Source organism: Primulina tabacum, chromosome 18, assembly GCF_025594145.1.
Source record: "Primulina tabacum isolate GXHZ01 chromosome 18, ASM2559414v2, whole genome shotgun sequence".
In the NCBI taxonomy this organism is placed as follows: domain Eukaryota; kingdom Viridiplantae; phylum Streptophyta; class Magnoliopsida; order Lamiales; family Gesneriaceae; genus Primulina; species Primulina tabacum.
Window position 1 is genome coordinate 25,832,697 of NC_134567.1, and position 12,352 is coordinate 25,845,048.

The 12,352-nt window shown below is 31.2% G+C and overlaps 1 pseudogene; it reads left to right on the forward strand.

Annotated features, from left to right (window-relative positions):
• Window positions 1-10,367: 10,367 nt before the first annotated feature.
• Window positions 10,368-11,901, forward strand: LOC142533695 (putative galacturonosyltransferase-like 9; annotated as a pseudogene).
• Window positions 11,902-12,352: the final 451 nt, after the last annotated feature.

The following is a 12,352-nucleotide window of genomic DNA, read 5'->3' on the forward strand; positions in this document are numbered from 1 at the left end:
TACAATGGAGTTAACTTGGTTTTTCAACAAATTTTTTTCTTCTTAATTTTTAAAGTTCAAATATGATAGAAAATCATGAAATAGACATATAATTTCCCATGTTTGCCTTCTTTATATGTTAATACCTATGTGTTATTAATTTTGAAAATAACATCTGTTCAAAATTTTCCAACTTTCCAGTATATATTTTGACTGATTATTAAATGGATAAGCAAAAAATACATATCTGCATTGTATATTAACATAAAAATATAAATCCTCGTAATGAATCGTTTAGCTTAAAATATTATTAAATCATCTCTTATAATCCATATCAACAAATATATCTTAAAAATATTAAAGAGAAATGAACAGATATAATCGCTGAGCCAGGTACCCAATTCAGAGTACATTTGTTTTCTTCCTTTTGTGACCATCAATTGTCTTATGCTTGTTTCTAGATCTGATTGTAATTCAAGTCATGAAATTTTTTTTGGTTCTAAAAAATTTGATTGTAGATTGGTTTTTGAAACCTAGTAAAGATCCATGTGGTTGAATGGTGATCCTGAATAGAGGTTTCTCCTTTGCGTTTATTTGGATCTAAAGCGTCATGATTTATGGAATTGTTACGTTCTGGTGAATTATTCTGAATTGAGGTTTTGTCAAGAGCAAAAGTTTTGTGTTAACATTTTATAATATATATTCATCAAAACTTTGGTTTGATTTTTTGGGAGTCAAAATTTTGTCCCCCTTGGTTTCCATGTATTCAAATAAATCATTGATAAGGAAAATCTCTTGAGTTTGCTGGACAAAACATAAACATGCGTGTGGAGCATGTGCGCCATGCTAGTTGATTAAATTTTTCGACGCACGATTTAAACATGGTCGTAATGTTGCTATTTTTTCCGGCATTTTTTTAGGTATCTTACATTGTTGGTTACGAAGACTTAATGTTTTGGACAAGGGGGAGGAGGAGGGCTCTGTATCATAGAGTTTGTGCATTGGTGCTTCCAACGGTAGTCACAAGCTCAGAACAGAGACAAATAGAGTTAGGGAATTCTCTCCGAGCGAGATGCCTAGTGGGTGCCCTGGCTCATATTCCGTAACTCTATTGATGTGATGCTAGCGGCACCAAAACTTGAAAGGAATGCCTCTCTTTTCTCCCTGAGAACTAGACTCGGGAACTAAGCCCAACCCAAATGGTAGGTTTCAAATCTTTCTCCCTTCGCTGGCTATATGTAATTCTGCTTCCCTGATAAATTCTTTGATTCGTTCGAGCGACGGCTTGTGGGGCAGGAGTAAGAGGGCGGAGCAAGCCGGAACTGGTCAACCAACCCTACGATCCTTTCTTTCTTCTCCGAAAAAAACTGACTCTTTTTTTTTTTTTTATGTTTTTTAGCGCAAGTTGGAGTTCAGTTGATAGTATGCAATTGCCATGGCAACAATGCACTGAAGGCCTTTTCTGCTTTGTATGTTCATTTGAATGCAATTCAAAATTCAGTTTTAAAACAATACTAATGTCTTATTCAAAATTCTTATAGTTTGTGTCGACTAGTAAAATACATAAAAAAAATATATAAATATTCAAAATGAATCGTTTTGATTAAAAAGAAATTGTTAAATAATCTATTATAATCTATATCAACAAATATAGATTAGAAATAATAGAGATAAATAAATGGATCGATACAAAAAAGTTACAAAAATTTAAGTTTCTGTAATGAAAACTTTATAGTAAATTAACTTCAAACAAAATATATTATGTAGTTTTAATATTTATAAAATGGTTTGGTTTGATCCAGTTTGTAGCCAACCATAAAACCACACTTTGGAAAAAAAAATTAAAATGTTTGAGTCGAAAATAATGGGCAAGACAAACTAGCAACACTCGCGCTCTCACGTTTCTTATTTAGCCAGTATGCATTATCATTCATTCGCAATGTTTTTTAGACTACAAATTATATTTTTAAATACACAATATAACTATTATCAATAAATACTTGATAAAATTAATATTTTTACAATTGATAATGGTTTAATAATTTTTCTCGACCTTGAATGACCGATTTTCGTGCTATATATTTGATAAAAACATTTGTATATAATGTTAAAGTTTTGTTATCATCGTCTTGGTCATCTTCACTGCTTTTAATATTTTGAGTTAGGGTAGCAGCTTTTGACCAATCATTGAACAAGCATTGAACTCCAAATTTACCGGCCTTAAGCTAGAATCTCTCTCATCTAATTTATTCTCTCATACTAAAACTTTGCTCAGCTTCAATAATTAAAACGGAACAACCTAAAATTTCTTTTGCCATTATAGATAAAATTAGATATACTTATGTTTTTTGCGACCATCATCGCAATACAGCAAAAAAGTCATCATTTGCATCACTAAAATCAAAAGTAGTGGTTAAATAATTATCAAGTTCCTGGCTGGAACTTGAGGATATTCATGAACTTTTCGTCCATTCTCAAGTTCACGAACATATACTAAAATCAAATGTAACAGTTTCCATGGTAGACTTTAAAAAATCATAATATAATGTTAGCATTTCTTTTAAATAATATAATTTAAGTTTAAGATTAAAAAAAAAACAAAAAACCAAAACAAAAGCGCATAAAAAATTTCAGGAATTTCTAAAAATATTTTTCTCATTTTGCTTTCATGAAATAAATATATTAAACTAATGCATCATCACTAGATGTAATATGTTCAATAAAAGTATATGCAATGTTACAACAATGACTAAACGGGAGGTACAATAATAATCATCGGATTATTAGTCACTAGCATCAATTAAACACTTTTAAAATTTCAAAAATACTAATGCATATATTCAATTGATTTGAAAACAAATAAATATTATGAGAATGAACATGTTGATGATGAAAAATGTACATAATAAATTTTTATATTCAAAATACGAATTGAATTATAACGTATTGGAATGTCATGTGAAAACTATTTAGGTATCATAAAATTGATTTTGCAAAATTCACCCAATTGTTTCATAACTTGGGATGTGTCCATAAGTAATAAATTTTTGACCTAATTGTTATAATATGATACTCTAAATTTTTTAGTCCATTTTCAACACAAAAATTTAAAATATGACACGTGAACCTAAAATGAAAATTTTACCACATATTGATGGTTTACGTATTTTAATTAACTTACTAACACTAGAAGTATTTTTATTAGCATTATCAAAAAAATTGAAAAAACCTGAGAAGTTAAACCATATTTTTCTAAAATAATAAATATAAGTTGAGAAATATTTTGTGTCTTATCTGGTTGATTAAAACATATATATGCAATAAATCCTTTTGAATGTTCTAAAAACTATCAATCCAATGATATTTAATACTCATATATTAATAACTTTGTCAATGATTATTATAAATATCCAAACATAAAGAAACTTTATTATTTATACTAGAAATATTTAATAAATTCTTTTTTTTTGTTCAAGACAGCTCTTCTCTAGTCATGTAAATGAACATCATATGATTGCTAGATCTAAAGCTAGAACATTTAAGCAAAAAGTTATTACTGCTCAATTATCTATCTTTCATGAGCCACAAAGAATATGGGAGGCTAAGAACAATCAAGACTGGGTTAAGGCAATGGATTCAGAATATGCAGCATTGATGAATAATCATACATGGTCATTGGTTCCTTTACCTTATGAGATACCTGTTATTGGTTGCAAATGGGTTTATAAGCTCAATGAATCCTAATGGGACTGTTGCTCGTCACAAAGCGAGATTTGTGGCCAAAGGTTGCTCACAAACACAAGATTTAGATTATACTGAGACCATTAGTCCAGTTGTTAAACCGACAACAATTCGCATAGTGTTAACTATTGCTATCTCGAGGGGTTGGCTTGTTAAGCAACTTGATGTTAACAATGCATTCTTGAATGGATCTCTCACTGAAATTGTGTATATGAAGCAACCTCCTCGGTATGAAGTTCAAACTGGTTCCACACCTCTTGTTTGTAAATTACACAAAGCAATTTATCAGCTCAAGCAAGCACCTAGAGCGTGGTTTGATAAGCTCCGAAGTACTCTTCATCTCCTCAAATTCTTCAATTCAAGGGCTGATTCGTCTTTATTTATTAAACATGACTCCAAGTTTATTATCTACATTCTTGTTTATGTTGATGATATTGTCATCACAGGCAGTGATCAAGATCGAGTGACCGAAATCATTTGGCAGCTCAACAAGCAATTCTTTCTAAAGGATCTTGGTATTTATCATATTTTTTGGGTATTGAAGTTGTCAAAACTTCTAACCACTCTTTGCTGCTCAAACAGACCAAGTATGTTCAAGATTTGCTGGTCAAAACCAAAATGAATCTTGTCATTGCTTTACCAACATCGTTGTCTACTAGAGCTAAGCTTTCCTCTAAAGATGGTGAGGCTTTTGAGGATGTTACACTCTATAGAAGCACTGTAGGAGCCCTGCAATACCTTACAATCACTAGACCTGATATTGCATACAGTGTAAATCGAGTCTGTCAATTTATGCAAACTCCACTCTTAACTCATTGGAAAGCTATGAAACGCAAACTTCGATATCTCGCCGGCACATTAGATTATGGCATTAGTTTAAGTGTGTCCTCGACCCTTTCTCTTCGTGGTTATTGTGATGCCGATTGGGGAAATGATATTGATGATCGGAGATCAACTTCTGGCTTCTGTTGATTCTTGGGAAATTATCCTATATCGTGGAGTTCGAAGAAGCAACCTGTTGTTTCAAGATCTAGTACAGAGGCAGAATATCGGAGCTTAGTTAGCGCCACTTCAAAATTGTTATGGATTCAATCTCTTCTGACAGAACTAGCTATAAGAGTATATAAGTAAGGGAGATCTTTGTTTGTAATTGCATGATCAGAAATATTAATGCAATCTATTTCTCTTTTCTTTATTTTCTAACTTCGCCTGACCCATCCGAACTCTTCACCTATGTGTATGTGAAGGAGTTGGGGCTGGAGGTACCATTTTTCTTTCAGTCCAAATTTGCCTCGCCTTGGGGAGATTAAGCATCCCAATTCGAATTACCAGTTAATCTGCATGCTTTTTTGCAGGTATTTGGAGTGGATCTGAAAAAAGTTAGAACTGTGCTTCCATGAATATTTTTCAGATTTTTATTGATATATAATCTGACTAAATATTCACTTTTTTATTTCACGTCCAACTTCTATTATTAAAATATATAAGAGATTCAGATTCCATATTATCAAATTAATATTTTGCCACGTATTTTCGAGCAAACCTAGATTAACTTGTACCTAGCACACGTTGCACATTTTTTGGTATCGTATGTTTGAAAGATGAAATTAACAATTGTAATATTTCTTTGAAATAATTCATCAGACCAGCCGTACAAGGACGTCAAGTGAAAAAATTTCATATTAATTACGGGACCCAAAAAAATATTCCTTTTTCTTGAAATGACTAAAAATCCTCGGAAGGGTCACTCGAAATTCAGAAAAGTTTCGCACTCCACAAGACTTGACACAGTTTTTTTTTTTTTATAAAAAATATACTTTTTCTCAGTTTTATATATTTTAATTTATTTATTTTTTCGCACAAACTAAAAAATTATTTGAAATATACAAGTAAGTTTTATATATTAGCTTATTTTATTCAAAATTTAGTTAATAGAAGTATATTAATAAAAATAAATATTATTAAATTTAGAAAATAAATTAAATATTTGAGATAATTGATTAAAAAAATAAGTCTAACTAATGAGTAGGGATGGATGAAGTATAAAACTACAGCAACGAATAAAAAAAAAACCAATGGCAGCTCATCAGAAGTCGTGGTGCCTTATTAATACATACTAGTGTGCCCTCGTACGGTCTCACAAATTTTATCTGTAAGACATGTTAACTCTACCGATATTCACAATAAAAACTAATATTCTTAGCATAAAAAGTAATATTTTTTCATGGATGAGTGGATGACCCAAATAAGAGATCCGTATCACAAAATACGACCTGTGAGACGTCCCACACAAGTTTTTGCTCGTACATGCGGTGTGTCCTTGTATAATAATTTTTTTCTTATTAATTTTATTTATATTCAATAAGAGTGAAATCGTTGTTGCAAAAATTAATAAATGACCAGCCTTTCATTTGAATTGGTTATATTTATATGAGTCATATCATAATTTAAAAAATTATCGAGGGATTAGAGTAGAATTTGGAATGTTGAAATAAAAACAAAAAAATTGTAATATGTAGATCATAATTTTCGGATTAAAAAGATCTTTTTTTGTTGAGATTCTTTATATACAAGTATTCACAAGTTTTGACGTCGAAAATTTATGCATCATTCAAATTTTTAGGAGAATCCTATGCGTTGCTTAGGGCACCCGCATTGGTGGGTGTTATAAACACCCACCACCTCATCAAAAATCGTGGGGTCCACATGCCACATACACATTACATTAACACATATATTCTCCCACATTCATTTTAACATTCACACTCATTATTTGTAGGTCCCGCTGTCCACTCATTCATCTTATTCTTAAATAAGAATAAACCGTCGCTAAATGTCCAATTTTCATAAATAATTCAAAACACGTGGGGTCCGCATGTCAGCAAATCGACGACGATTTCTATAAAGCCGTCGCTAATAGCGACGGTTTTTTAAAAACCGTCGCTAAATGTGCAATTTTTTAAGAAAAATAAACTGACACAGAGGCGTTTATCTGTTCATACAGATGAACGCCCCACACCCTCTCTCATGTGAGTGGGCGTTATAACGCCCACTCACATTGGATAGTGGGTGTTAAAAGGGTATTATAACACCCCTTTAACACTCAACGTGGGTGCCCTTATCATTCGAGTCTCCATCGCCAGATTCCTTGTTCAAATTCAATGTATTTTTTTTCTAGCACCCATCCCCAAAACAAAATAAATAAAGAGTTTCATATTTCAAAAAAATTTATTATATAACTAAATAATATATTATTATAAAAAAATCATAATATACATTTTATAAATTATTGAAAATAACTAAACAAGAAAGACTTTTGATTTCATATTTAAACTGACTTGGAAGTTGGGAGCTACATCTAATGGTGAAGAAAATAAAATATTTTTTATAATTTTCGAAATGTTTTCATTATTAAATAGAATTATTTTATAGCTAGAGACTATTCACTTTTCTAAATTTTATACCTAGTTTTGCCCGCACACTGGATAGATGGTGAAGCACTGAAGCCAGAGTCATTGGTGAGTGGTGACAGATATGCATTGTGCTGTGTGTACAGATATTATATTAAATATTGATTTGATTTTTGGTATAAACATTTGATTAGATATATACACAAATATTTACTAAATGGATATATAAATTATTGTAAATAACTTAATTCATATTAGTAAATTGATACATGATCGAACTAAAAAATTAATTTTATCTATAAACTAATTTGCATTTATGTTTAGTTATCATTAATAAATATAATTATATACACACTTTTATTTTCAAGATTGTTTAATTTATTTTATTGATTAGTTTTTTAGAATTTTATATTTATTTAAAATTATATTATGACAAATAAGTATCAACTCAAATATACAACTAATTTTTTATCATCATATTGATAAATATATAATAAATAAATATGTGTCACTATAGTTCAGATGTATTGTTTCGGACAATTCAAGCAAAAATAATCATCATTCTAGTTTTCAAAATCTGGTATTGATCATTTACAAAAGTTTGTGCACTAATTTATCAATAGTTTGTATATCACTATTGAATATTTACTTGTAAGACGAGCATAATATTATTTTTTAAAAAATAAATTGCCAACGCATGTTTTAACATAAAGGGTCATTTCTTATAAACTCCATGTTACATTTTCATGTGAATTAGGATCTTCACATGTGGAGGCATTAATGGAACCTCAAGTTGACGATAATTCTATTTCCCTCAATCTTATTATTAACAAAAAAAAAAACATATAAAAATTATACATTTTCAAGAACCTTCCCATTGGTAATATACTACATTATCTCATAATAATAATGATATATATATATATATATATATATGCACACATATATAATAGTATTTTTTTTTGAAATACATAATATTCAAGCTTCTCATTTTGTTATTTATTTATTAATTAATTATGTAAATATCATGTTATGCATTAAAAAATTTGGACATAACATGGAAAGTGAACAGTGGTGGTAGCAGGTCAATCTCTTAAAAAATTATAATATAATTTAATCAATTATATTATTTAAAATTAATAATAACAATAAAATTGAACGAATTAATTAATTTTAGATTTATCCTGTTACAATCATTTGATTCCAACCGAGTTAGCATCAAGCAAATACATTGACTAGATTACAGAATTCGTTCGATTCCAACCAAACAGAATTCGTTCGATTCCAACCAAGTTAGCACCATGCAAGTACATATTTTACACTCTAAAAAAATGTCCAGATGGCTGAGAGTTTTTTCAATTAACCAAAAGTAAAATACATTAAAACTTTCGCATTAGGTGTCATGGCGTGGTTCACGTCGGTGCAAACACGACATAATAATGAGATTTTATAAAAACTATTTTATATTTATTTTCACTTTACGAAAATAATTAATTCAAGTTGTTATAAGTGTAATATTTATTACATAAATTCATTTAAATATCTGTTTATCGGGGTAATTACATTAGGTGAACGGACAAAATTATTTTAAAAAATACTTACGTTGAGTGTTTTTATGTTTTTTTTATTACCAAATGTGCAACCAAAATTGTACTATAAGTAAGATGTGTTAAATAAATACCGCATTTAGTAAAATATAAATTAAATAATTATTTTATTTAACTATCATTCTCATGTCATAAAAAGATTTATTATTATCATCGATATTATTATTTTTATGAAATTATCATCATTATTATTAGTATAAAGTGACAGTAAATATATTTATTTGATATACTTTCGTTGCATCGGCTGTATTTTGCTCCAATCCCTCACACGTAACCCCCACCACACCCACACATGCACGTTGTATGTATACATATGTTGCCCGTTCACATGTGCTTATCTTGCTCAACCTGTATATTTATAAATGAGACGTCACTCGTCTATTAGATTTTTTTTATTTTTAAATTTTATTTTGCAGTATCTATACGTGATGTGTGAGCGTACAATTGGAGATAATGATCATATCTAATAAATGAGTAACATATTATTGATGAACATAAAGTTAAATACGATGGATACGTGTCATATCGAAAACTATATATATAACTTTCTTAATAACTAAGAAAAAAATAATTGATTTTAACATCATCTAATGGGATTGGGAACATCTGCTGATGTGAAAGTTAAATATTTGTTTAGGATACATTGTTTTGAAATTTTTTTAGTTATATTGTAACTATTGATCCAACAACAATATTGTCGATCGCAATTTCTAGCAAGTGATCGGACAATCTTTTGGTTTTATATGTTATAAATTTAAGTTTTAGACATCTATTTTCGACTTTTAGTAATTTTAATCATTTTTTATCAATAATGTTGACATTATATTATATACTACATTGATTCTACATAAAAAATGATAAAATTTAGAAAACAAAGATAACATTAAGACTGAAATTCGACAATAACCAAAATCGAAACGAGACAAATACAAAAAACCGACTTTTTAAAATGTTTTGGTAAATGAATATGTATTTGTGATAATTTTAGAATAATTATTTTTTTTTCCTATAGACGGTCCAATATTGCTTACCAAACGAGGTGGCAATTCTTGAAAACTAGAATCGGGGAATTAAATTTAATATGTTCAGCAAGATGAATTAGGTTGATACTCTATTTATTGCGTATATAGCACATTTACTGTGGTTAAAATGATAGTTTTTATTCATGGAAAAATTGTAGAATTCAACATTTATTAGTTAAATATAAATATGAAATGGCATTTACTTATGAATTTAAAATGGAGTATAATAATTTTCTGTTATAATTAAATTGTATATAATAATTATATATGAAAATTTTCAATATCGAAAATTATAAACATACCTTAATGGAATGTTCCACAACCAAAAAGAAGAGTGAAATAGAAAAAAAAACAATTAAAAATTTCAAACTACTGAACACATTCTTTTTCAATCAATATTTTATTCTTTTTTTAAAAAAATTATTGAATCATATTTTAATATACCAAATTATATTTAAAATACCACTCATAACATAAAAAAAATTAATTAAATATATATCACACACAAAAACAAATATTATATAATTACCTTTATGAACTCTAATAAAATTAAAATATATAGAAATATAAGTAATAATTATATATATATATATGTACGCGTATGTTTCTCTTTCCCCTGCTGAAACCACCAAATCTCTCTACCATTCTCAAATATGCATTTACATTAAAGTTACCACTGCCCCGTTCCCTCTTCCTTCGTGAAAAAACCATGGAGAAAATGGTTTTTTCTTGGATGTGTCCGCTTTCGGTCCAAGTGGTTGCTCTGGCTTTCCTCCTTTGCTCACCATTAATGTGCCTCGGAATCCGTTCATTTCCCACCGGACCTGTGACGGAGCCGGACTTCAACAGCCTCTTCGGGTATTCCGAGGCGCCGGACTACCGTAACGGAGTGCACTGTCCCAAGGCGGCTCCTTTCTCCGATCATCAACCCGGGAAATCGTTCTCCGCCTGTGATCCTTCTCTGGTGCACGTCGCGATGACACTTGACGCGGAATACCTTCGGGGTTCCGTTGCGGCGGTGCACTCGGTCCTCCGCCACGCGTCTTGCCCTGAACACAGTGTTCTTCCATTTCATCGCCGCCGAGTTTGACTCCGTCAACCCGCGGGTTTTAACGCGTCTTGTTCGATCTATATTCCCTTCTCTGAACTTCAAAATCCACATTTTCCGAGAGGATTCAGTGGTCAACCTGATTTCTTCGTCCATCCGTTCTGCGCTAGAAAATCCGTTGAACTACGCTCGAAATTATTTAGGCGACATGCTGGACCCGTGTGTGAATCGGGTCATTTACCTCGACTCGGATCTTGTCTTGGTCGACGATGTTATGAAGCTGTGGGAAGTGAAACTATCGGAGGAGAGAGTAATCGGAGCTCCGGAATATTGCCACGCAAATTTCACCAAGTATTTCACGGACAATTTCTGGTCCGACCCAGTTCTGAGCCGGGCATTCCCGTCGAGGAAACCGTGCTACTTCAACACCGGGGTGATGGTAATGGATTTGCAGACGTGGAGGGAGGGGAATTACAGGAAGAAAATCGAGAACTGGATGGAATTGCAGAGGAGGAACCGGATATATGAGCTGGGTTCGTTGCCTCCATTTTTGCTCGTCTTCGGTGGAAATGTGGAGCCAATTGACCACAGATGGAACCAACACGGGCTGGGTGGGGACAACGTATCAGGATCCTGTAGGTCGCTGCACCCCGGTCCAGTGAGCCTGCTGCACTGGAGCGGGAAGGGCAAGCCTTGGGTTAGGCTAGATCAGAACGAGCCCTGTCCGTTGGATCATCTTTGGAAACCGTACGATTTGTACAAGGGGAAATCGAGGGTACAACATCATCAGCATCATGTACAATCAACGGCCCTGCCCAGTAACTTGGTTGGTTATTCTAGTTATTTGTTTTAATCGATTCTTTGATTGGGTCATGAGCTACGTACATATTGAGTAGAGAGAAATACGCAATTGGGATTGATTTTATATATATATATATATATATATATATATATATATATATATATATAAAATGGTTCCTTTGATTGAAGGAACCAATTTTGGGTTTACATTGGTATTGTATTTAGCGAGGCATTTGTAATTCTTAAGAACATTTATTTGTTGTAATGTAATAAATATTATTGTACCAATCGGGGTTATATGTGTTTATAGTCTTTGCAATAAGGCCAAGGCAAGTTGCTGACGTGGTCATATTTTATTTTAATATGAAAATATACAAGTTGACAATGATTTATGGAACTATGTGAACTAAGATTATGTGCTTTTAATAGCTGTAAACTTCATAAATAATGTATAGTGATGTTCCAATGTACAGATGGAAATTTCATCAACGTGTAGTGTTTTTGTTTCGTTGTAATTGGCCATTGACTTCAAAAGTTTACTCAAAAAGATGATTTGATGTGGAAGATTCACGTTTTCAATATGTTTTTGAGTTGGTGAAGTAGGTGAGAGTTTGGTCAGTAATCAGGAGTTTGATTTTTCTCCCAACATCTTCGGGCGAGCCTTAATCGATTTACTTGACTAACGTTGTTTGCAGATTATTGTGTTAGTCAAATAGTTTATCAAATGCGCATGTCTACAAGGAC